We start from the raw sequence: 26,887 nt of genomic DNA, 5'->3' as shown, positions 1-26,887 counted from the left end.
GTTTATAGATGAAACATCTCACTGATAGTTCTCCCACTTGGTCTCCTTGTTGCTAGCTTCTCCCTTCCCTAATTCATGCAAAGACCAATGACTGATTGGGAAATCTCCCTAGAACATGACTTTAATCAGATCACTTTCTTTCTTTCTTCATCTTTAATCACAGTCTAAAAATGAAATGTCTTAGCCTGGTATTCAAAGTCCTCCCCATTCTGGGCCCAACCTACCTGTCTAATCTTATCATCCACTACTCTCATGCACATAAACATTTAATATTAGTAAAAATAGTAGCACCTGCCATTTATCGAGTACTTGCCATGTGCCAGGCACTGTGAAAAGAGTTTTACATGCCTCATCTCATATAATTTCCAGAGTAATTCCAAAGGGTGGGCAGAACCATCGAAACCATTTTACAGATGAGGAAATAGGTTTCAAGAAGGCACACATTAAAACAAAGCAGATTCCAGGCCTTTCTGAATAGAGAAACTATGCTACTACTTATTCCTATCTGGACTCCATGCTGTTAAAACGCATATTTATATATTTTTAAATTTGATCAGTGCCTGTAGAGTTTTGCATGTATATTAAGTGCCTGAAAGTATTTGCTGAGTAAATGCTCCCAAGGTTCCTTATGGGAGACCATCTGACGCCATGACTTTTGGAGCCTCTTTCCGCCCATGTCTTCCATTATACTGCTTTACTAAAAAGAAGGAGATTATCCTGACTGATAAGGAAAATAATATAAATCAGAACTAACTGCTTTAAATATTTATTGAGGGCATGTAGAGGAAAAGGGATTTTCATTCCTTGCTGGTGGAAATATGAGGTGTTTCTGCCTTTTCCGAAAGCAATTTGGCAGTTTTTATTAAAATGAAAAAATACATATTTCTGCAGACCTAGCAATTACAAGTTGGCAGAATCCATCCTATTGAAACAAAAGCAGCGATACATAAAACATATGTAAAATGTTTATTGCAGCATTGTTTGTGGCAGTGAAAAGCTGGGAAACAAATGAATGTCCACCAATAGGAGGATGGCTGAATAAATTATGGCATATAATTACACCACAAAATCTTACGCAGACAATAAAAAAGACAAATTAGAGCTATTCAAGGTGAGTTTGAGGAATTAGCGCAAGGTACTGTTGAGTGAGAAATACTAGATGAGGAAAAGTATGTTTAATATATTTTATTTTCATAAAATAAATAATGAAAAAGAAGTGGGGTGTGTGAGTGTAAACAATTATGTAAGTAAGGAGAAAAATATGAAAGTTAAAAAACGTTAGCATGGGTTACCTGGGGGAGGGGGCAGGGCTGGGGGGAAGTGCCACTTTGGAGAGAGAGGGACCCAAGCTATTGAGAAAAAGGGAAAATGGGCGTTGTAGTAAAGGAAACCATTATATGGCTGCATCTAGGCAACATTAGGTATGTGTGTGGGTATGTATGTAAGTAAGGAGCTCTGGTGGCACAGTGGTTAAGTGCTCAGCTGCTAACCAAAGGGTTGGTGACTGGAACTCACCAGCCACTCAGGAGGGAGAAAGGTGTGGTAGCCTGCTTCTGTAAAGATTACAGCCTTGGAAACATTACAGGGCAATTCTACGCTGTCGTATAAGGTTGCTATGAGTCGGAATCAGCTTGACAGCAACAGGTATGTGTATAAAAAAAAAAATACCGTTGCCATCAAGTCGATTCTGACTCATAGAGATCGTATAGGACAGAGTAGAACTGCCCTGTAGGGTTTCCAAGGAGCAGCTGGTGGTTTTGAACTGCTGACCTTTTGGTTAGCAGCCGAGAGCTTAACCATTGTGCCACCACGGGTCCGGGTATGTGTATAAGTAAATGAAATCAGAAATAACAAAATTAAGTAATAAAATAGTGACAAAAACCCCATTTTAATCCCAGTGTGTTCCGCAAACTCATCCTAACACTATACCTACGAACAAGAGAGATCAGAACCTATACCTAACACTGATGATGGGGGGTATCTTTTTCCACAGAAAATTCCTGTTTTGACCAGTTTTTCATAGCATCTGGACTTGTGATAACACCATTTTTCTTCCTCATCTTTGCCAAACAACTACAGGCTTGGTATCACTTTTCTCTCAGTAGGTTGGCTGACCTACTATATATTTGTTCCTCTTACCAGTGGCTTGTTGCTAACCCTTAGACAATCAGGCATTCTGCAGTTATTAACCTGAAGATGTGGTATTATTTTTCTTGTTTTCATGTCCCTGCTCTGGCTGTCCTAGGTCACTTTCAATTTCATACATATTCACATTTCTGAGTGATTGATGCTTACATGCAGATGTCTGCTTTGAACATGGTAAAGCCAACATTCCCATCTTTGCTTCCTAGAAACTCTCCAAAAAGCAAAACTGAGGGTGAAAATTCCATTTTCAGCAAGTGAGGTGCCAACAAAGCAGGGCACATGAAGCAGAAAGAAACACCTCAGCTAAAGATCTCAGAAACTTCCAGAAACAAGACACTTCTGGAAGGCGAGAGCATACCCTGAGGTGAAAAATTGAAACCTCAATGGTTGCAGGAACCCCCCCAAACCTGGATTCATTTCAAGAAATAAAGGAGATGGGGCTAATTAAAGAATCACACAGGTAAGCTACATTTGCAACAAGTGGCCTGTTTCTGTGGCAGTGGAGGAGGAAAAGGTCTTTCTATTGCAAAAAACTCTATAGTTGTGTGCCTATCTTCATTAGGTGAGAAGAGGGAAAGGCTAAATAAACGTACAAAAACCAAGCAGACAATATTCAAGTACACCTGCAGTAGGAAATCTACAGAGCACCAACTTCCTATAAATACTTGTTACAGAAAACACTCAACAACTTCACTGGTAAGCAGCAAAACATGTAAAACTATTCCAGAAAAAAAAAAAAAAAATTCTGGAAAACAACAGAAAATAATGGCAGAGAAACACAACCGACCAGGAAAAAATATTACTATCAAACCAGATAAAAGTCACGACCAATTTCTTTCACTGTAAATTAAATAAGCTTAAGTATACTATCACCTTTATGGAACAAGAGCATAAAGCAGAAATGCAGGAGCTCAGAGAAAAAAATAGTAAGAATACAGGAAGAGATCAAATATGATCTCAGCAAAAAAAAAAAAGAAAGAAAAGAAATATGAAACCACTACATAAATGGAAATTACAAAGGTATCTGTAAAGTAAAATAAAATAATTGACTAAAATTGGATGGTGGAGGTGAGGGTGGAGGAGAAGGAAAAGTATATTAAATTCATCATTGTTTATAGTAAAGGAGAAACGAGCACTGTACGGAACGGTGGTTGAGAGCTCAGCTTTTGTCCTAGTGTGTCCTTTTATGACTATAATTTACACCACAAACCCAAACCTGTTGTCAAGGAATGGCTGATGGATTCTAACTGCCAACGTTTTAATTAGCATCTGAGTTCTTAACCACTGTGCCACCAGAGCTCCAACAGGCCAAAGGTAGAACCAATCCAAGTGTCCATCAACAGATGAATAGATAAATAAATTGTGGTATATGCATACAATGGACTATTATTCAGCCATGAATAGAAATGAAATTTTGACATATGCTATGACATTGATGAAGCTTGAAAACATTATTACCCTGAGTGAAATAAGTCAGACACAAAACACCACAAATATTGCAATAATCCAATTTATATGAAATATCTAGAATAGGCAAATACATAGAGACAAAAGTATATTTGTGATTACCAGGGGCTGGGGGAGGAGGGAATGGGAGTTATTGCTGAAGTGGTTTTGAATTTTTGTTTGGAATGATGTAAAACTTTTGGAAACAGATACTGGTGATGGTAGCTCGACATAACTGAATGTAATTAACATCAGTAAATTGTACACTTAAAAAATGTTTAAAATGGCAAACTTTGTTAGATGTATTTTTTACCATAATAAAATTAAAAAAAATAAAAAAAAGATGAAAAGAAACAACATAAAGCAAAAAGATGAGATGGTGAAGAAAGCTTTAACACTAGAAAAAAAGCAATATATAAAATAGTGTGATAAACCTATCAACAATTATAAATGAATTAAAATCTCTATTGAAAGAAAAAGCCTTTCTAATTGGGATCACTGAAACATGTCCAAATAAGTTTTCTGAACTTTGAAGATAAAGAATCCTCTGGCTATTCACCATTTAGGAGAAAAATCAACTGGCTACAGACTTTTCCTCAGCAAAGACAGCTGGAAGACAGTCAAGCGGCACCTACAAAATCCTCAAGGAGCTAAATGGGATGGAAAGATCTGATACCCTGACAAAAGTTGTTCATGGATACAGATGACAGAATAACAGATCTTAACACGAAACAACACAGAAATTGTTTTTCCTGTAAGCCTTGCTCGAGGTGTCTACTAGAACAAGGGTTACAAACAATGGCTTGCTGGCCAAATCCAGCTGCTTGTTTTTTTTAAAATAAACTTTTGTTGGAACATGGCTATGTCCTGTTGTTTATATATTGTCTATGGCTGCATCTGTGCTACAATTGCAAAGTTGTGACAGAGACTGGATGACCTACATAGTCCAAAATATTGATTATCCAGCCGTTTACAGGAAAAGTTGATTGATTACTGCCGTAGACTGAGCTTAAGGTTAAGGTATCTATTTCAGTTCTCCTTGTGTTCTCAGCACTTGGTCCTGGTATATACGGGAAATGCTTCATAAATATTTGCTGAATGAACAAGTAAGTACTGTTATTCTTTCACCCTGAGTGCACTCACCCCACCTGCCTTCTGGACCATTGCTCTTCCCTTCATTTTTCAAGTAGACCCTTAATAACAGGGGCGACTGACAGGGAACATAATAGAGAACCTCTAAAGGAGCAGGAGAGCAGTAGGATGCAGACTTCAAATTCTCGTGAAAAAAGATTAGACTTAATGGTCTGACTGAGACTAGAAAGTCCCCAGACCTTCCGTTACCCCAAGACAGGGACCATTCCCAAAGCCAACTCTTCAGACAGGGATTCGACTGGACAATAAGATAGAAAATGATACTGGTTGAGGAGTGAGCTTCTTGGATCTAGTAGACACATGAGACTCTATGGGCAGAGTCTAGAGAGGAGATGAGAAGGCAGAGGAAGACAGAAGCTGCCCAAATGGACACGGAAATAGAGGGTGGACAGAAAGAATGTGCTGTCTCATTAGGGGGAGAGCAACTAGGAGTACATAAAAAAAAATTTTGTATGAGAGACTGACTTGATTTGTAAACTTTCACTTAAAGCACAATAAAAATTAAAAAAAATAGGGGCAAATGAAGGTTCAATGCTCTCACTTCGGGAAGACTACAAGAAGCTGTGAAGAGTTAACACCTTGGCCAAGTGAATTAGTCTCTTTACAGAATTGCATTCATTGAATTTCTTACAGCTTCAAATGCCGTAAAGAATACCTTACAATTCTACAATGATCTACAGACAACAATTTACTTGCTCTCTTGTCTTTTCCATTAACATTTTTTTCTGTTCTCTTAGAAAAAAGTATAGAAACTAAACTAAAAGAATGGTTGTTAATTCTACTTTTCTCTGCTGCTTTTTTTTTTTTTTGTCCTGTTTCCTACCATCCCCTCTTTTTCATGCTGGGCTAGTTTAGAACCCGAAGAGGGCTATGAGCACTGGGGAAAACGGACATCAAGCAGGACACCTCACTTTTTCAAGAGGCAGTAAAAAGTGTTGGTTGAGAACGTGGGTCTAGAGCCCAACAGCTCAGTTTTAAATCCTCGCTTTGTCCCTTAGTAGCTGAGTGGTCTTGGATTTATTATTTAACTCTTGCAGTGGGTAAGAGCTTGGCTGCTAACCAAAAGGTCAGCAGTTTGAATTCACCAACTGCTCCTTGAAAACCCTATGGGGCAGTTCTCCTCTGTCCTGTAGGCTTGCTATGAGTCCGAATCGACTTGATAGCAATTTTTTTTTTTTGCCTCAGCTATGAGTGCAATGGTGGTTTAGTGGTAGAAGTCTTACCGTCCATATGGGAGACCCAGGTTCAATTCCTGGCCAATGCACCTGAAATGCAGCCACCATCTGTTTGTCAACGGAGGCTTGCATGTTGCTATGATGCTGAACAGTTTTCAGTGGAGCTTCCAGGCTAACACAGGTGATCTACTTGTGAAAATCAGCCAGTGAAAACCCTATGGATCACAACGGTCCAATCTCAAACGAGTCGAGCACAGGAACAGGCAGCATTTCTTTCTGTCATGCGTGAGATTGCCATAAATCAGGGGCCAACTGCATGGTAGCTAACAACAACATGCATGGGGTCCCCAAAAGTCAGGGACCAACTCGATGGTAGCTAACAACAACATGCATGGGGTCCCCATAAGTCAGGGGCCAACTTGATGGCAGCTAACAACAACATGCATGGGGTCCCCAAAAGTCAGGGGCCAACTCAATGGTAGCAAACAACATGCCTTGGCTACCACGTCTCCAAGATGCATATGATAACAGTAGCTACTTCATAGGGTTTCAGAAAAATTAGATGTTTCAGTGTAGAATAAAGTGCTTATAATAGTGCTTGGCACACAATAAGCATTTATGAGTGGCAGCTAGTATTATTGTCATCATTGTTCCCTCCTTGCTTTTAAGGAGCTGATTAGTGAGGGATTGATTTAAACAGTGGAAATTTTTTTTTTTTTTTTTTTATCTGCAGCAGCGCCGTAAGAGGAGTTTGAATAAGAAGTCCTGGGATGTGCGCGGCTTACGGACCCTTAGGAAAAAAGTGTTTTCTTTCCCTTAATCTCCGCAGGGTAGAGAGACTGTCTGCTCCGTGGACCATAATAACTCCGCATGATGTTGATTTCTATGAGCTGTGAGTTAGGGCTAATGTTTCTCCAGGAAGTCCACTCTTGGTTGATTATTCAGTGAAGATGATAAAGAGGATTCTCTGTAGCTCCAGGAAGAAGCTATTCTGCTTTTTTGTTATTTTTGGAAAATTTGTTGGTACATCTCATTGCTGCTTAAATAGATAAGACTTCTGCTTGCTAGAAGATTTCCACGCATTTGGGGGGCTTCCAGGAAACGATGCATAAGGCTGCCTTAAATAGTATGTGTTATAGGAACGGCTGTAATTGTCACCAATAGGATTCACCTTATTTCAGAGGTGGACAAAGCGTTTCATGTTGTAATGTATTGTCTGAAAGCACGAACAATGGGTAGTTTACCTGGTTTTCCCTATGCTGGGTCTATAAAAGACCACTCATTCATCAGGTCCAGATTGTGTATGTATGAAACAATACTCAGCGAGATTCTTTGTCCTGGAATATTCTTACAAGAATAAAAAGATAAGCTAAGAATGACCTAGTCCACACTCTAAAATTAGAACTATATTACATTGACTTATATGTAAGTTTTAAAGCACTGTAACAACACACTACAAAAGCTGTGTCGTAAGTTCTGATAGAAACTTGAAGTCCCTTCACTCTGATGAGGAGATGATGACTTTGAGACAGTTAGCCAGGAAAGTGGCCTTTATTCTGTTTTGACTGAGATCCTTCCTGTTATACTGTCCACGTTCTGCCAGCTGTCCTCAGAAAGCCCAGAGCCTCCTCTGCTGGCATGCCACTTCCTTTTGTCTGAGTCTTTTACGATTTACAGGAAATTCCTGGACTTTTCAACACTGTCTTCTCCATCAAGTATCTATGGATATTTGGGTCCTCCTTGGGTACATCCTGGTCCTGGGTCCCAGCAAAACATTGGCCTTAACTGCTTTACTAATCGTTTATACAAATGGCCCTAGTCTGTTTCCTTGGAGGTGAGATACTTTGTTTCTAAGAAAGTGAAGATTTTTCTTTCTGTGTTTTCCCAATAATTCATTAGTGATGGTGGAAGTCCACATGACAATGTAGATTATGATGTTGATGTTAACAGGGCCGTGACTTTACATCACTTAATCCTCACAACAACCCTGTGAAGAGGGTAGTATTGTTGTGTTTCCTTTCCATGCAAGGTGATTGAGGCTAAGAGAATTTAAGCAACTTGCCCAAGATCACATCATTAGTATGTTTTGAAGCTGGGACTGTCTATAGAGGACCAAATTTTAACCGTTGAGGTAATGGAAATTAAACTTTTACAAGCATAATCTCAAATTCGGAGATCAGATGTTCTAAGCTATAAGGTTGGGCCATAGTCTAATGGGCAAGTTGTAATTGCCTGGAAGTGGCCACTGGCTGGAAAGAGCTCTAAGGATTTCTGTGGTTCACACTGTCACCCTCTCACTCCCCAACCAGGCCATGCATGCATTCTTTAATGACTTCTCAAATTCTTGACTATTTGTAAGATCCAAGGCTTTCATAATCTTCGCATAGTTTTTGTTCTCCACTCTATTTTCTATAATGAAAAAAGAACAAAACACCCAGGTCTTAATGTTTATTAAACTAAACTAACGTGCTCTATGTGAGGTTGGAGCCCTGGTGGTGCAGTGGTTAAGAGCTGGGGCTCCTTATCAACAGGTTGGCAGTTTGAAGCCACAGCTGCTACTTGGAAACCCTGTGGGGCAGTTCCACTCTGCCCTCTAGGGTCACTGTGAGTCGGAACTGACTCCACCGCAGTGGGTTTTTTGTATGTAAGGTTGAAGGAGCTCTGGCGGTTCAGTGGTTAAGAGCTCCGCTGCTAACCAGAAGGTCGGCAGCTTGAACCCACCAGCTGCTCCGTGGAAGACAGATGTGGCAGACTGCTTCTCTAAAGATTACGGCCTCGGAAATCCTAAGGGGCAGGTCTACTCTGTCCTGTAGGGTCGCTGTGAGACGAAATCAATTTGACAGTAACAGGTTTGGTGTTTTGGATGTGAGATTGAGGATCCCTGGTGGCACAATGGTTAAAGCACTTGGTTGCTGACCAAAAGATCAGAGGTTCGAACCCACCAGCCACTCCATAGGAGAAAAGACCTGGAGATCTGCCCCCATAAAGATTTTAACCCAACCCACTGCCATTGAGTTGATTCAGACTTATAGTGACCCTATAGGACAGAGAAGAACTGCCCCATAGGTTTTCCAAGGCTGTAAATCTTTAGGGAAGCAGACTGCCACATCTTTCTCCTGCCCCGTGAAGACTACAGCCTAGGACACCCTATGGGGCAATTCAACTCTGTCCTATGGGATCACTGTGAGTCAGAATTGACTCAGTGGCACACAACAACAACGTGAGGTTACTCAGACAACAGTAGTAGACCATAAAAAAAGACCATAGACACCACTTAATGATCCCACTCTGTTTTCTATGGCTCTAAATATTGCACTAGCAGCAAGTAACACTTTTAGTACCTTGGTGGTTTCTAGGATGCTGTGAGTATGTGAATAAGCAATAAAATGAGATCTTTTAAAATGTGCATTTCCTGGCTCCTGTGTTGTCAACATTTGTAATGATTTTTTTTCCCACCAGCTAATTTTGGCATATTTTGTATTTTGTGCATTAGTTCATAAACACAGAAGAGGCCCAACCTGTGGCAGCAAGACTGACGTGGTAAAATCTACCACGGCCTCTGAGCCGGTGTGGAGGAGGAGTGCTTTCCACTCTGTCTCTGAGCAGATCGTGTTTTCTCTTTGTCTGTTGGTCAACTGTGCCCTGGAAGCTACTGTGTTGTTTAGATTGGGGATATGGTTCCCTCTTTCTTAAGTTTATATTCAGGGCCAACTAATAAAAATATAAGAAGGTCCCACTTTCCCTTTGTCTCATGTCAAACGAATAGGTCTTCGAATTCATCCCTTCCTTTGCAGTTTCCTTCCATAATGGAGTTTCCACTGGGAAGGTAGTTATAACAGCAACTTGAAACTAATATTAAAGTTTTAGAAAGTTTCATCAGTGATGAAAATATCTCCCCATTCTAAGGCACTGTTCTTCCCTATTGTTGTTGTTAGGTGCTGTCCAGTTGGTTCCAAATCATGGTGACCCTGTGTACAACAGAACAAAACACTGCCTGTTCCTGCGCCATCCTCAAAATCGTTGTCATGCCTGAGCCCATGGTTGCAGCCACCGTGTCAATCCATCTCTTTGAGGGTCTTCCTCTTTTTTGCTGACCCTCCACTTTCCCAAGCATGATGTCCTTTTCCAGGGACTGGTCCTTCCTGATAACACATCCAAAGCAAGTGAGACACAGTCTTGCCATCCTTGCTTCTAATGAGCATTCTGTTTGTATTTCTTCCAAGACAGATTTGTTCCTTCTTTTGGCAGTCCAGGGTATATTCAATATTCTTCATCAACACTCTAATTCAAAGGCATCGATTCTTCTTTGGTCTTCCTTATTCATTGCCCGGCTTTTACATGCCTACAAGGCGATTGAAACCACCATGGCTTGGATTAAGTGCACCTTAGTCCTCAAAGTGACACCTTTGCTTTTTAACACTTTAAAGAATTCTTTTGCAGAAGATTTGCCCAATACAATGTGTCTTTTGATTTTTTGACTGCTGCTTCCATGGGTGTTGATTGTGGGTTTAAGTAAAATGAAATCCTTTACAACAGCAGTATTTTCTCCGTTTATCATGATGTTGCTTATTGGTCCAGTTGTGAGGATTTTTGTTTTCTTTATGTTGAGGTGTAATCCATACTGAAGGCTGTAGTCTTTGATCTTCATCAATAAGTGCTTCAAATCCCCTTCACTTTCAGCAAGCAAGGTTGTGTCATCTGCATTTTGAAGGTTGTTAACGAATCTTCCTCCAATCCTGATGACCCATTCTTCCTCATAGAGTCCAGCTTCTTGGATTATTTGCTCAGCATACAGGTTGAACAAGTATGGTGAAAGGATACAACCCTGACACAAACCTTTCTTAACTTTAAACCATGCAATATCCTCTTGTTCTGTTGGAACAACTGCCCCTTGGTCTATGTACAGGTTTTGCATGAGCACAATTAAGTGTTCTAGAATTCCCATTCTTTGCCATGTTGTCTATAATTTGATATGATCCACACAGCCAAATGACTTTGCATAGTCGATAAAACACAGGTAAACATCTTTCTCGTGTTCTCTGCTTTCAGTCATATTCCATCTGACATCAGCAATGATATCCCTGGTTCCATATCCCCTTCTGAATCTGGCTTGAATTTCTGATCGTTCCCTGTCAACATACTGCTACAACTGCTTTCAGATGATCTCCAGCAAAATTTTATTTGTGTGTGATATTAATGATATTGTTCGATAATTTCCACATTCTGTTGGATCATCTTTCTTTGGAATGGGTACAAATATGGATCTCTTGTCGTTGGCTGGTGGGGTAGCTGTCTTCCAGATTTCTAGGCATATACAAGTGAGTGTTTCAGCGCTGAATCTGTTAGTTGAAACATCTCAGTTGGTATTCTGTCAGTTCCTGGAGCCTTGTTTTTCATCGATGCCTCCAGTGCAGCTTGAACTTCTTCCTTCAGTACCATTGGTTCTTGACCATATGCTACCTCCTGAAATGGTTGAATGTCCACCATTTCTTTTTGGTACAGTGGCTTTGTGTATTCCTTCCGTCTTCTTTTGATGCTTCGTATGTTGTTTAATATTTTCCCTATAGAATCCTTCAGCATTGCAACTTGAGGTTTGAATTTTTTCTTCAGTTCTTTCAGCTTGAGAAACACTGAGCATGTTCTTCCCTTTTGGTTTTCTACCTCCAGGTCTTTGCACATTTCATTATAATACCTTCCTTTGTCTTCTTCAGCTGCCCTTTGAAATCTTCTGTTCAGCTCTTTTATTTCGTCATGTCTTCTATTTACTTTAGCTACTCTGAGTTCAAGAGCAACTTTCAGAATCACTTCTGACATCCATTTTGGTCTTTTCTTTCTTGTCTTTTTAATGACCTCTTGGTTTCTTCATATATGATGTCCTTGATGTCATTCCAAAACTTGTCTGGTCTTCAGTTATTAATGTTTAATGCATCAAATCTGTTTTTGAGATGGTCTCTAAATTCAGCTGGGAGATACCCGAGGTTGTATTTTGGCTCTTGTGGACTTGTTCTAATTTTCTTCAACTTCAACTTGAACTTGCATGTGAGCAATTGATGGTCTGTTCCACAGTCAAACCCTGGCCTTGTTTTGACTGATTATATTGAGTTTTTCCATTGTCTCTTTCCACAGATGTAGTCAATCAGATTCCTGTGTATTCTGTCTGGCAAGGTCCATGTATATAGTCACCGTTTATGTTGATGAAAAAAGTTATTTGCAATGAAGAAGTCATTGGTCTTGCAAAATTCTATCATACAATCTTCAGTGTCGTCTCTATCACCAAGGTCATAATTTTCAACTACCTATCCTTCTTTATTCCCAACTTCTGCATTCCAATCACCAGTAATTATCAATGCATCTCGACTTTATGTTTAATCAATTTCATACTGTGGATGTTGGAAAATCTTCAATTTCTTCATCTGTGGCCTTGGTGGTTGGTGCATAAATTTGAATAATAGTCATATTAACTGGTTGTCCTTATAGGTGTATGGATATTATTCTATCACTGGCAGTGTTGTACTTCCAGGTAGATCTTGAAATGTTCTTTTTTTTTTTTATTAACTTTTATTAAGCTTCAAGTGAACGTTTACAAATCCAATCAGTCTGTCACATATGAGTTTACATACATCTTACTCCGTACTCCCACTTGCTCTCCCCCTATTGAGTCAGCCCTTTCAGTCTCTCCTTTCGTGATAATTTTGCCGGCTTCCCTCTCTCTCTATCCTCCCATCCCCCCTCCAGACAAGAGATGCCAACACAATCTCGAGTGTCGACCTGATATAATTAGCTCACTCTTCATCAGCATCTCTCTCCCACCCACTGACCAGTCCCTTTCATGTCTGATGAGTTGTCTTCGGGGATGGTTCCTGTCCTGTGCCAACAGAAGGTCTGGGGACCATGGCCGCTGGGATTCCTCTAGTCTCAGTCAGACCATTAAGTATGATCTTCTTAGGAGAATTTGGGGTCTGTATCCCACTGATCTCCTGCTCCCTCAGGAGTTCTCTGTTGTGCTCCCTGTCAGGGCAGTCATCGATTGTGACCGGGCACCAACTAGTTCTTCTGGTCTCAGGATGATGTAGGTCTCTTGTTCATGTGGCCCTTTCTGTCTCTTGGGCTCTTAGTTGTCGTGTGACCTTGGTGTTCTTCATTTTCCTTTGCTCCAGGTGGGTTGAGACCAATTGATGCATCTTAGATGGCCGCTTGTTAGCATTTAAGACCCCAGACGCCACATTTCAAACTGGGATGCAGAATGATTTCATAATAGAATTATTTTGCCAATTGACTTAGAAGTCCCCTCAAACCATGTTCCCCAGACCCCCGCCCTTGCTCCGCTGACCTTTGAAGCATTCATTTTATCCCGGAAACTTCTTTGCTTTTGGTCCAGTCCAATTGAGCTGACCTTCCATGTATTGAGTGTTGTCCTTCCCTTCACCTAAAGCAATTCTTAGCTACTGATTAATCAATAAAAAACCCTCTCCCTCCCTCCCTCCCTCCCCTCCTCGTAACCACAAAAGTATGTGTTCTTCTCAGTTTTTACTATTTCTTAAGATCTTATAATAGTGGTCTTATACAGTATTTGTCCTTTTGCCTCTGACTAATTTTGCTCAGCATAATGCCTTCCAGGTTCCTCCATGTTATGAAATGTTTCACAGATTTGTCGCTGTTCTTTATCGATGTGTAGTATTCCATTGTGTGAATATACCACAATTTATTTACCCATTCATTTGTTGATGGACACCTTGGTTGCTTCCAGCTTTTTGCTACTGTAAACATAGCTGCAATAAACATGGGTGTGCATATATCTGTTTGTGTGAAGGCTCTTGTATCCCTAGGGTATATTCCGAGGAGTGGGATTTCTGGGTTGTATGGTAGTTCTATTTCTAACTGTTTAAGATAACGCCAGATAGATTTCCAAAGTGGTTGTACCATTTTACATTCCCACCAGCAGTGTATAAGAGTTCCGATCTCTCCGCAGCCTCTCCAACATTTATTATTTTGTGTTTTTTGGATTAATGCCAGCCTTGTTGGTGTGAGATACAATCTCATCGTAGTTTTAATTTGCATTTCTCTAATGGCTAATGATCGAGAGCATTTTCTCATGTATCTGTTGGCTGCCTGAATATCTTCTTTAGTGAAATGTGTGTTCATATCCTTTGCCCACTTCTTGATTGGGTTGTTTGTCTTTTTGTGGTTGAGTTTTGACAGAATCATGTAGGTTTTAGAGATCAGGCACTGGTCTGAGATGTCATAGCTGAAAATTCTTTCCCAGTCTGTAGGTGGTCTTTTTACTCTTTTGGTGAAGTCTTTAGATGAGCATAGGTGTTTGATTTTTAGGAGCTCCCAGTTATCTGGTTTCTCTTCATCATTTTTGGTAATGTTTTGTATTCTGTTTATGCCTTGTATTAGGGCTCCTAGGGTTGTCCCTATTTTTTCTTCCACGATCTTTATCGTTTTAGTCTTTATGTTTAGGTCTTTGATCCACTTGGAGTTAGTTTTTGTGCATGGTGTGAGGTATGGGTCCTGTTTCATTCTTTTGCAAATGGATATCCGATTATGCCAACACCATTTGTTAAAAAGACTATCTTTTCCCCAATTAACTGACACTGGTCCTTTGTCAAATATCAGCTGCTCATACGTGGATGGATTTATATCTGGGTTCTCAATTCTGTTCCATGGGTCTATGTGCCTGTTGTTGTACCAGTACCAGGCTGTTTTGACTACTGTGGCTGTATAATAGGTTCTGAAACCAGGTAGAGTGAGGCCTCCCACTTTCTTCTTCTTTTTCAGTAATGCTTTGCTTATCCGGGGCTTCTTTCCCTTCCATATGAAATTGGTGATTTGTTTCTCTATCCCCTTAAAATATGACATTGGAATTTGGATCGGAAGTGCGTTAAATATATAGATGGCTTTTGGTAGAATAGACATTTTTACTATGTTAAGTCTTCCTATCCATGAGCAAGGTATGTTTTTGCACTTAAGTATGTCCTTTTGAATTTATTGTAGTAGAGCTTTGTAGTTTTCTTTGTATAGGTCTTTTACATCCTTGGTAAGATTTATTCCTAAGTATTTTATCTTCTTGGGGGCTACTGTGAATGGTATTGATTTGGTTATTTCCTCTTCGGTGTTCTTTTTGTTGATGTAGAGGAATCCAAGTGATTTTTGTATGTTTAGTTTATAACCTGAGACTCTGCCAAACTCTTCTATTAGTTTCAGTAGTTTTCTGGAGGATTCCTTAGGGTTTTCTGTGTATAAGATCATGTCATCTGCAAGTAGTGATAACTTTACTTCCTCCTTGCCAATCCGGATACCCTTTATTTCTTTGTCTAGCCTAATTGCCCTGGCTAGGACTTCAAGTACGATGTTGAATAAGAGCGGTGATAAAGGGCATCCTTGTCTGGTTCTCGTTCTCAAGGGAAATGCTTTCAGGTTCTCTCCATTTAGAGTGATATTGGCTGTTGGCTTTGCATAGATGCCCTTTATTATGTTGAGGAATTTTCCTTCAATTCCTATTCTGGTAAGAGTTTTTATCATAAATGGGTGTTGGACTTTGTCAAATGCCTTTTCTGCATCAATTGATAAGATCATGTGGTTTTTATCTTTTGTTTTATTTATGTGATGGATTACATTAATGGTTTTTCTGATATTAAACCAGCCTTGCATACCTGGTATAAATCCCACTTGATCAGGGTGAATTATTTTTTTGATGTGTTGTTGGATTCTATTGGCTAGAATTTTGTTGAGGATTTTTGCATCTATGTTCATGAGGGATATAGGTCTGGAATTTTCTTTTTTTGTAATGTCTTTACCTGGTTTTGGTATCAGGGAGATGGTGGCTTCATAGAATGAGTTGGGTAGTATTCCGTCCTTTTCTATGCTTTGAAATACCTTCAGAAGTAGTGGTGTTAACTCTTCTCTGAAAGTTTGGTAGAACTCTGCAGTGAAGCCGTCCAGGCCGGGGCTTTTTTTTGTTGGAAGTTTTTTGATTACCGTTTCAATCTCTTTTTTTGTTATGGGTCTATTTAGTTGTTCTACTTCTGAATGTGTTAGTTTAGGTAGGTAGTGTTTTTCCAAGAATTCATCCATTTCTTCTAGGTTTTCAAATTTGTTAGAGTACAATTTTTCATAGTAATCTGAAATGATTCTTTTAATTTCATTTGGTTCTGTTGGGATGTGGTTCCTTCTCATTTCTTATTCGGGTTATTTGTTTCCTTTCCTGTATTTCTTTAGTCAGTCTAGCCAATGGTTTATCAATTTTGTTAATTTTTTCGAAGAACCAGCTTTTGGCTTTGTTAATTCTTTCAATTGTTTTTCTGTTCTCTAATTCATTTAGTTCAGCTCTAATTTTTATTATTTGTTTTCTTCTGGTGCCTGACGGGTTCTTTTGTTGCTCACTTTCTATTTGTTCAAGTTGTAGGGACAGTTCTCTGATTTTGGCTCTTTCTTCTTTTTGTATGTGTGCATTTATCGATATAAATTGGCCTCTGAGCACTGCTTTTGCTGTGTCCCAGAGGTTTTGATAGGAAGTATTTTCATTCTCGTTGCATTCTATGAATTTCCTTATTCCCTCCTTGATGTCTTCTATAACCCAGTCTTTTTTCAGGAGAGTATTGTTCATTTTCCAAGTATTTGATTTCTTTTCCCTAGTTTTTCTGTTATTGATTTCTAGTTTTATTGCCTTGTGGTCTGAGAATATGCTTTGTAATATTTCGATGTTTTGGACTCTGCAAAGGTTTGTTTTATGACCTAATATGTGGTCTATTCTAGAGAATGTTCCATGTGAGCTAGAAAAAAAAGTATACTTCGCAGCTGTTGGGTGGAGAGTTCTGTATAAGTCAATGAGGTCAAGTTGGTTGATTGTTGCAAGTAGGTCTTCCGCGTCTCTACTGAGCTTCTCACTGGATGTCCTGTCCTTCTCCGAAAGTGGTGTGTTGAAGTCTCCTACTATAATTGTGGAGGTGTCTATCTCACTTTTCAATTCTGTTAAAATTTGATTTATGTATCTTGCAGCCCTGTCACTGGGTGCATAAATATTTAATATGGTTATGTCTTCCTGATCAATTGTCCCTTTTTTCATTATATAGTGTCCTTCTTTATCCTTTGTGGTGGATTTAAGTCTAAAGTCTATTTTGTCAGAAATTAATATTGCTACTCCTCTTCTTTTTTGCTTATTGTTTGCTTGATATATTTTTTTCCATCCTTTGAGTTTTAGTTTGTTTGTGTCTCTAAGTCTAAGGTGTGTCTCTTGTAGGCAGCATATAGATGGATCGTGTTTCTTTATCCAGTCCGTGACTCTCTGTCTCTTTATTGGTGCATTTAGTCCATTTACATTCAGGGTAATTATAGATCAATAAGTTTTTAGTGCTGTCATTTTGATGCCTTTTCATGTGTGTTGTTGGCAATTTCATTTTCCCACATACTTTTTTGTGCTGAGGCGTTTTTCTTAGTAAATTGTGAGATCCTCATTTTCATAGTGTTTGACTTTATGTTAGTTGAGTCGTTACGTTTTTCTTGGCTTTTATCTTGAGTTATGGAGTTGTTATACCTTTTTGTGGTTACCTTATTATTTACCTCTATTTTTCTAAGTAAAAACCTAACTTGTATTGTTCTATATCGCCTTGTATCACTCTCCATTGGCAGTTCAATGCCTCCTGTATTTAGTCCCTCTTTTTGATTATTGTGATCTTTTACCTATTGACTTCCATGATTCCCTGTTATGTGTATTATTATTTTTTTTTAATTAATCTTAATTTGTTTGTTTTTGTGATTTCCCTATTTGAGTTGATATCAGGACGTTCTGTTTTGTGACCTTGTATTGTGCTGGTATCTGATATTATTGGTTTTCTGAGCAAACAATATCCTTTAGTATTTCTTGTAGCTTTGGTTTGGTTTTTGCAAATTCTCTAAACTTGTGTTTATCTGTAAATATCTTAATTTCTCCTTCATATTTCAGAGAGAGTTTTGCTTGATATATGATCCTTGGCTGGCAGTTTTTCTCCTTCAGTGCTCTGTATATGTCGTCCCATTCCCTTCTTGCCTGCATGGTTTCTGCTGAGTAGTCTGAACTTATTCTTATTGATTCTCCCTTGAAGGAAACCTTTCTTTTCTCCCTGGCTGCTTTTAAAATTTTCTGTTTATCTTTGGTTTTGGCAAGTTTGATGATAATATGTCTTGGTGTTTTTCTTTTTGGATCAATCTTAAATGGGGTTCGATGAGCTTCTTGGATAGATATCCTTTCGTCTTTCATGATGTCAGGAAAGTTTTGTGTCAGGAGGTCTTCAACTATTTTCTCTGTGTTTTCTGTCCCCCCTCCCTGTTCTGGGACTCCAATCACTCGCAAGTTATCCTTCTTGATAGAGTCCCACATGATTCTTAGGGTTTCTTCATTTTTTAAAATTCTTTTATCTGATTTTTTTTCAGCTATGTTGGTGTTGATTCCCTGGTCCTCCAGATGTCCCAGTCTGCATTCTAATTGCTCGAGTCTGCTCCTCTGACTTCCTATTGCGTTGTCTAATTCTGTAATTTTGTTGTTAATCTTTTGGATGTCTACATGCTGTCTCTCTATGGATTCTTGCAACTTATTAATTTTTCCACTATGTTCTTGAATAATCTTTTTGAGTTCTTCAACAGTTTTATTGGTGTGTTCCTTGGCTTTTTCTGCAGTTTGCCTTATTTCATTTGTGATGTCTTGAAGCATTCTGTAAATTAGTTTTTTATATTCTGTATCTGATAATTCCAGGATTGTATCTTCATTTGGGAAAGATTTTGATTCTTTTGTTTGGGGGGTTGGAGAAGCTGTCATGGTCTGCTTCTTTATGTGGTTTGATATGGACTGCTGTCTCCGAGCCATCACTGGGAAACTAGTTTTTCCAGAAAATCCGCTAAAAAAAGAATGCAGTCAGATCCCTATCAGAGTTCTCCCTCTGGCTCAGGCTATTCGGATGTTAATGAAGCCGCCTGGGGAGGGTGGGGGAGGGAAGAGAGAGATAGGAGAGTAGCACCTCAGAATATAGCCAGAGTTGCTTGTCTTGCTTGGAATGACTATTATATCTGAGATTTCCGCGGGGCATGTCGCCTATGTGTGCTGGCTGTGTGGAGATTGCCCCCGGGGGGTCTGGCCCTCTGGAGTCACGGTCAGATCCTCCGCTGCCAGCCCCACACCCTACGTCGTTTCCCCTACTGGGACGGTGCACTCCCGACTCCAAAATCAGTCGCTGCCTCCCGGGGACTCCCCGTCCCGCCAGCCGCGTCGCCACGCCACCTGCGCACCAGCTGGGCCCCCCGCCGGGGCTAGTTCAGGGGCGGTGGAGCAGCTCTCCACGCTTATGCCGTGCCCGCGCCCCGACAAAATCCCGGCGGGACGGTTCCCCGGCTGGGACACTGCTCTCCCCGCTCCAAGACCAGTCACTGCCTCCCGGGGACTTCTTCCACCGGCTGCGCCGCCACGCCGCCTGCGTGAACCGGCTGGGCCCCCTCCCGGAATGAGTTCGGGGGCCAGGGCTGGGCCCCTTGTTTCTGCCGTCTGCCCCCCTGGGCTCTGCCCCAAATCAGGCGCCGAAGGTCACCTGACTGGTACGCTGGCTCCAGGCTCTGAAAACAATCGCTTCCTCCCCGTATTTGTTCGTTCTCCGTCTCTAAATCTGTGTTTGTTGTTCAGGGTTCGTAGATTGTTATGTATGTGATCGATTCACTTGTTTTTCCGAGTCTTTGTTGCAAGAGAGATCCGCAGTAGCTTCCACCTAGTCCGCCATCTTGGCCCCCGAAATGTTCTTTTTGACGATGAACGTGACATCATTCCTCTTCACTTTGTCTTCCCAGAATAGTGAACCATATGATTGTCTGGTTCAAAATGGCCAATACCAGTCCATTTCAGCTTATTAACATCTAGGATATCTATGTTTATGTGTTCCACTTCATTTGTGATGAATTCCAATTTTCCTAGATTCATACCTTCGTACATTCCACATTCTGATTATTAGTGGATGTTTGCAGGTATTTCTTCTCATTTTGAGTCATGCCACATCAGCAAATGAAGGTCCTGAAAGTTTGGTTCCATTCCCATCATTAAGGTCAACTCTACTTCGAGGAGGTAGCTCTTCCCCAGTTGCCTTTTGAGTGCCTTCCAACTTCAGGGGCTCATCTTTGGCACTGTATCAGACAAGATTCCACTGGTATTCATAATGTTTTCACTGGCCATTTTTTTTTTTTTCAGATATAGACTGCCAGATCCTTCTTCCTAGTCTGTCTTAGTTTGGAAGTTGCACTGAAACCTGTCCACCAAGGGTGACCCTGTTGGTATTTGAGATACCAGTGGCAAAGCTTCCAGTATCACAGCAGCACCCAAGCCACCACAGTACGACACACTCACTGACAGACACATGGTGGGACCCATTCTCTAGTATCGTCTTATTCTTCCAGTCCTCAATTTCCCTCCTCAACAATTTCCTCAACTTTTGTTTAATCTTGCATTTTTGTAAGCTGACTAGAATTCTTTTTGAAAATGAGGTGTAATGTAAATAAATATGTGGCTGTACTAATTATTTTTAAAGAAATGTGTTACATTTCCCTCCTTTTTTGACTTCTATTATTTGGGGACTACTTTGAAATCCACTATGACGACAGCACTGGGTTTTTTTTATGATATAGTTGTGCTTGGCTGGATAGATAATGGAAGCAAAGGGTAGAAAGAAGACTAGGAAAAGTGAAGAAACTACAATTCTGATTTCTGTCCCCATAGATTCATTTTTACCGGTTTTTGAACTTCATATAAATGCAAGCATACAGTATCTACTCTTTGATGTTTGGCTTCTTTTGCTCTTTATCATGTCTGTAAGGTTCGTATATGTTATTCTGTGTAGTAAGAGATTGCTCTTTTTATTGATGAGTAGTATTCTGCTACTGATATTATTATTTATTCACTCTATCATTGATGGACAATTGGATTATTTCCAGTTTTTGTCCATCGGATGAACAATGGTAAGGGTATGCTAGTTAGAGAAAACAGAAAAGAAGAAGGCAAATTAAAATAGTGACATCCAGGAGCTGCTGTTGTTTGAATAGTTCAGAATGTAGGATATGGGACAGACACAAGTAGTGGGACTGCAGAGTCAGGGAATGAATAAATTCCTGGTGGCTTTTTATGACACGGAAAAAATTCTCCTGTTGATGATGGGACTACTGATGGAGCTATCTTGGAGAGTGATATTATAGGATATTATATCTTAGACCATTTTTGTATCAGCAAAAAGAATGTGCCCTACATTCTGAAAAATAAAGCTGAGAATGCTAAGTAATGTGTGTCCTATTTCTAAGGAACACTGAGTGGGCTTGATAATGTTCAACCGTTGAACAGAAAAGTGCTATGTGAAAATGTTGATTACTGAGTCCTGTAATCTCCAGAATCCTTCTCAGTACTGGGCTTTTAAGTACCTAAAGAGTAAGGGCTATGTCTTCTAGCCTCTTAAATCTTAAAATTGGAAAAGATCTGAGTAATCTCCAACCCAATGATCTCTTTTTATTTATAAATAGACACTGACACTTATAATTTATTGTAGTTCCAGCATCTACAGACCAGACCAGTCCATCTTCCTACCAGAGTAGTGAGTGCACCCCAGGATTCATGCATCCTAGCAATCTGAGAAGTGGAACTAGCTCATGGTAGATGGAAGAGAAAATGAACATATCTGAAAGCCATCGTCTGGGGTAAAAGTGAACCAAAAAATTACAGACTATCTCAATAGAGGATTGACCCAAAATGGTTGTGAAGGAGACAAAGTCCAGGTCAGAGACAACAGGACAGAACTAGTAACAACCAGGTAGGACTAGTAGATGTGAGAGAGGAGCTGAGATAGAGTCAAGAGACCGTTTCAAGGTGCACAACACTAAAGCCAAGGTGTTGTTATGGAGGGACAATGGTCATGACTGTTGATGAAGAGAAAGACATTAAGTGTACTGCATCAGGTTTTTGTTTTTTTAAGTAAATGTTATTTGATGTCTGTGAAGGTAATTAGAGTTGATCCTGGGTGTTCCAATCAAGTGCTAGATTAAATTAAAGCAGTTGATACACTGTGTTGCAGCTGGAATGAAGAACTGTTTAAGAGATTGTGCATCAGTTAAGATTATATGTTGCAAAAACAAGACAATCTAATTACAATTGACCTTTTCAATGAAGAGGATTTATTGTTTCGTGTACCTGAGCATCAAGAGGCAATAAAGCCTCCATGGTTGGTTGATCCAGCAGCATGGTGGTATCATCAAGGGCTCAGTTTCTTTCCATCTCTCCACTCTGGTTTCCATGGTGTTGTTTTCTCCCAAGGCCGGTTCCCCTCATGGTTTTAAGAAGGCTGCCGTAATCGTTGTAACTGTGGGCTTCCTTGTGCAATCCTGGTGAGACACAAAGAGTTTCTGTTTCAGCGTTCTGAGCAGGAGTCCTGAGATGAACCCCAATTGCCCAGGCCATGAGTCTACCATTGAGCCTATGCTTGGCTTAAACCAACCAAGGACCAAACTGGGGCAAGAGGGAGGTTAAACTTCTGAAAAAAAAATATGCGCTGCATGGGGGAGGAGGGACTAACCAAATAAAATCTGAGTGCTATTAAGAATAGAAAGATGGGAAATATACTGGTTGGGTTATCAACTGTGTCCATTATGAGTAAGAGGTCTTGACATAAACTTCTGAACTTTTGGATGCCAGTTCCCCAGATTTCAGACCCAGTGGCACGAGGGATTCTGATTCAGTAGGTCTGGTCTGTATTTTAATAAATTCCCCTGTTGATTATGATAATGAACCACCTTTGGGACTCGCACTAATCCATGACTTTAGAAAAATCAAAAAGAAAAATGCTTATGAATTCTTTTCCCTTCTTACAATAGTACATGTTCATAACTTAAAAATTGTAAAACACAGGAAAGATAAAAAAAAAAAATGATAATCCAAAAGGATTTTGTTCCTAAGCATGCAAAATGTTATCTTTCCTAGTGAGGGACAGTATATGTTACCTGGAAGTTCTGGGCATGGGCTTTGACAAATCTGTTGTGTTCCTTTTTTGATGAATGTTTTACATTTCATCAGAATTCCTCTTAAGTCTTCAGAGCAACTTTGGGATAAATGCCAGTAGCTAATGGTCCCGCTGTACTGTTAACACAGGGCGACAGAGGAGTTTTGTCATGTCATCACCAAAACTGGCTTTATAGAGAGAGTCATTAATCAAGGCAAGCGAGGCACTTTGCAAATATCCAGGCCTGGAGAAGACACCCACCTCAACTGAGGAAGCTTGTACCAGGCAGAATCTGTATGTGACTCAGCCTTCCATGTGCATTACTGGACTTGGGCAACAGCATTACCTGAAGGACTTCTGAATGGTTGGGACTTGTATTTATTCGGGTGCTTTGTCAAAGGAAATGGAAACCCTGGTGGCATAGTGGTTAAGAATTTGGCTGCAGACCAAAAGGTCGGTGGTTCGAATCCACCAGGCACTCCTTGGAAACCTTATGGGGCAGTTCTACTCTGTCCTATAGAGTCGCTATGAATTAGAATCGACTCTATGGCAATGGGTTTTTTTGTTTTTGTCGAAGGTGAGCTAGTTGACCCTCAATCGTTACATCCAAAGGCACACCTCACCTTTGTGCCGAAAGCATTCTTTTGATGCTCCCAACTCTCTGGACAGACCGCTACACTTGCCTTGGCGGTACCATGTCCATGCCCTATTGAGAGGAAGTTTAATTAATACAGGGAAAAACTCATAGAAGTGATGGGTTCCTAAACAAGCTAATGATGGTAACAGAAAAGGCTCCAAAGTCCTACAACCTTCAAAGCCTCCCACAAAAAATTTCTCAAAGTCACTTTCCAGCTTCTGGAAATTCTAATCATGTAGCAGGCTCTTGTTTTGTTTTGTCTGTTTTCTTTTTGTCCATCTTATTTGTGTCATGGATTCCTTTCCCAGTCTTATGAAACCTGTGGTTCTCCCTAGAAAAATACATACAACAGTTTCAATGTAGTCTTTGGCTTATTCCTGGGCAGACAATGGAGTCCAGATTAAGAAGTATAGCCCCTTGGATAGATGGTTTAAGAAGTGGATGACTGAGTTAGGTTACCATAGATTATTTATTTGCCTGCTCCGTTACTTGTGTGATCTTCAGCAAGCTACTGAACCTCTCTGTCCTTCAGTTTCATTATCTACAAAATGGGGATGATGTGAGAACCTACTTCCGAAACCTATTGTGATCAATAAATGAGATAATGAATACAACATGACAGCACCTGCCATAGAGAGGCAGCTACAAAGCTTAGGGAGGAAATGAATCGTGATCAAGCCCACTATAATACTTTATCACACTCATGGATTTAAGGGAAGTGGTCGAAGATGCCGTCTACTACATCAAGTAGCGTCCCTTGTAGGTGAATAAGTTTGGAATTCATCAGATATGTAATGGGGAACCACAGAAGAGTTTTAAGTAGGGGAGTAATAGGACTGGATTTTTCATATTTTCGTTTCCTCTGCATCAGCTATGCGGACAGTGCACAAAATGGAAGCAGGGAGGCCACTTAGGGGAAGAGTGCGCTAGTCCAGGGGGATACTTAGGGCTCACACCTGGGACACACCAGAAGATGTGGGCAAGAATTTTAATGAGAAAACTAGTTCGCTAATTGATGCAGGAGGTAGAGGAGAGGGAGACGTTAAGGACAATACTAAACTTTCTGTCTTCATTTCCATTTTCCCCTGCTACTTCTGTCTCCGTGTTATGTTAACTTTATGTATTGTTTGGAAACAATGAAGCCCTTTACAAAGGCTTGGCCTCTCGTGAATAATCAATACCGTAAGTATTAAAATACATCAAATATTAATCAGCTAATTAAAAAAATCACAAAGCTACTTTATCTAGAGTAGCTTTATGGAAGTAGCATAGCTTAATGGCACCATTTACCCAGATAACAGCAGGTTTGGGGATGTTTTTATTCAGAGGTGGATATAATAACAATAAAAAAAAAAGTTTTCTGTGTTTGAGTAAATCTATGGATGTTGACTTAGACATGTCTGATAGGAACTTGGATTTATAAGGGGGCTTGGGGTGGGTTTATGTGTGGGAGTCATCGGCACAGAGGTGGCACTTGAAGGCCTAGGAATGAGTGAGAGCTTGGAGTAGTAACAGAATAGGAGCATGAAGAGAGGCCGGAAACATCAGCATGTATCTGGCAAAGCAGACGAATCAGTAAAGGAGTCTGAAATGAGCCAGAGGGGAGGAGGGGAATTACAATTTGGATCACAGACTCCAAAATGGGGAGAGAAAAATGGGAGCATTCAGTAAAGTCACACTAAATGGTCATGGGAGATTGGGACTGAAAAATATGCGACGTTTGCCAGGAAAGTTTTGCTAGAATTTTGGAGGAAAGCCTCAGGGTAGTAGACTGATGAGGGGAAGGAGCCTAGGAAATAGCAGCCATAAGCGTAGAAGACTTTTTGAGTTCAGAAACCAAGACGGGGTGGTAGTGACTATAGAAGAATTCGGGGAGGAGGAGATTTGGGAATAAGGAAAATTATTAATGAGTGAAATTTAGGATCTTTTGAGGCTGGCTGCTCTATTAACAGTTCAAAGGACTACCAAGTATAAATGTAATAACTTTTTTCCCAGAGACTCCATGTGCGCTGATCAGCTCTCTAGCCTCCATTTCTTGGAGAGCCGTAAATACTGTCTCCTACACTTGGGCAACCACATCGGCCACGATTCAAGATCCGCGTAAGCCAGTCCCCGTGTTCTTGGCCACAGGGATGAGTCAACGGACGGGAACGTGTTCCAAGTCTGGCTAATCAGAGCCAGAGACACTTAATTTCAGGGACTTTATTTGAACCGTTAGGGTTTCAGACCTAATTTCTTCCATATTTGTTCCAAGAAGCACGTAGCCCTAGATGCTATTGCCAGCCATTTTATGACCATGAAGGTGGATAATCCGTTGAGAAACTGGAACTGAAAATAGAGAAAGTCAGTCCTGCCTACACTGTCTGAGCCCATGTATCCAGTCTCCCTCTAGGTTTTATTTAATTTTTTTGATACTGAGCTAATAAATTGCTTTCATAACTTAGGCCAGGTCTGAACTGGGTTGCTTCTTCTATCTAACCAAAAGCATTTATGCTAATATAGCCTTCCATTTTTTTGGATTCAATTTTAGAAATAAAAATTAAAATATCAATTTTTTTCTTACTCTGCAGTTTGCAGGGATATTCCACATTCATTATCTCATTTGATTCTGACAAATAACATGCCATTTTACAGATGAAAGTCATTAGTGGATAATTTGGAACTGGAATTCACATTTTGGATTCTTATCCATCACATCCCCACATAAATTCGTTTTAAACACAGCCAGCTGAATATTGAACTAGGAGTTTCCATGTTCTCCTACTACTTCTGTCTGCATGTTATGTTTATAATTTATGCATTGTTTTAAATCACCAAAGTCCTTTACAAAGGCTTGGCCTATAGTGAATAATCAATACTTTAAGTATAAAAATACATAAATATTAATGAGCTAATAAAAGAAAATCACACAACTACTTTATTTAAAGGAACTTTTTTATTTTTTTAATCTAAGTAGCATTTGACCATCCAAGCCCAGATGAATTATAATCTGGGGTCCTGAAGGAACTTGCATGTCTTATGTTTATTATTTTAAGAATATTTTTATTATTATCTGTGAGAATTCCTAGAGAATGACAGAGGCACAAGAAAGATACAGCTGGGAAAAAATATGAACTGATTTTCAAAAGGGAGACACTGGATAGAGAGTTCCTAAAGTTTAATGTAAAACTTTTTTAAAAACCTAGATGATACGGAGAAGTGTTCAGCAAGCATATGGTCATTTGGTGGATTCAGGAATTCCTTGTATAACTCATGTCAAGCTGATTTGATGGCCGAGAACAAGTTAGTCATATCAGTAACAATAACTTTTGTTTTCGTTGTCTCGTGCAGTCGAGTCAGTCCCA

General features: G+C 39.9%; 1 long non-coding RNA gene across 1 annotated transcript in view; it reads left to right on the top strand.

Moving 5' to 3' along the window:
- Positions 1-26,230, top strand: part of LOC111752159 (uncharacterized) — a 58,946-nt gene extending 32,716 nt beyond the window's left edge. Inside the window, exon 3 of the long non-coding RNA XR_002787158.2 lies at positions 25,539-26,230. This is a non-coding gene — a long non-coding RNA (uncharacterized LOC111752159). The remainder of the gene's footprint in view (positions 1-25,538) is intronic.
- Positions 26,231-26,887: the final 657 nt, after the last annotated feature.

Source organism: Loxodonta africana, chromosome 27 (genome assembly GCF_030014295.1).
Source record: "Loxodonta africana isolate mLoxAfr1 chromosome 27, mLoxAfr1.hap2, whole genome shotgun sequence".
Classification (NCBI taxonomy): domain Eukaryota; kingdom Metazoa; phylum Chordata; class Mammalia; order Proboscidea; family Elephantidae; genus Loxodonta; species Loxodonta africana.
Note: the sequence above shows the minus strand (reverse complement) of the source record. Positions and strands in the feature narration are given on the sequence as shown.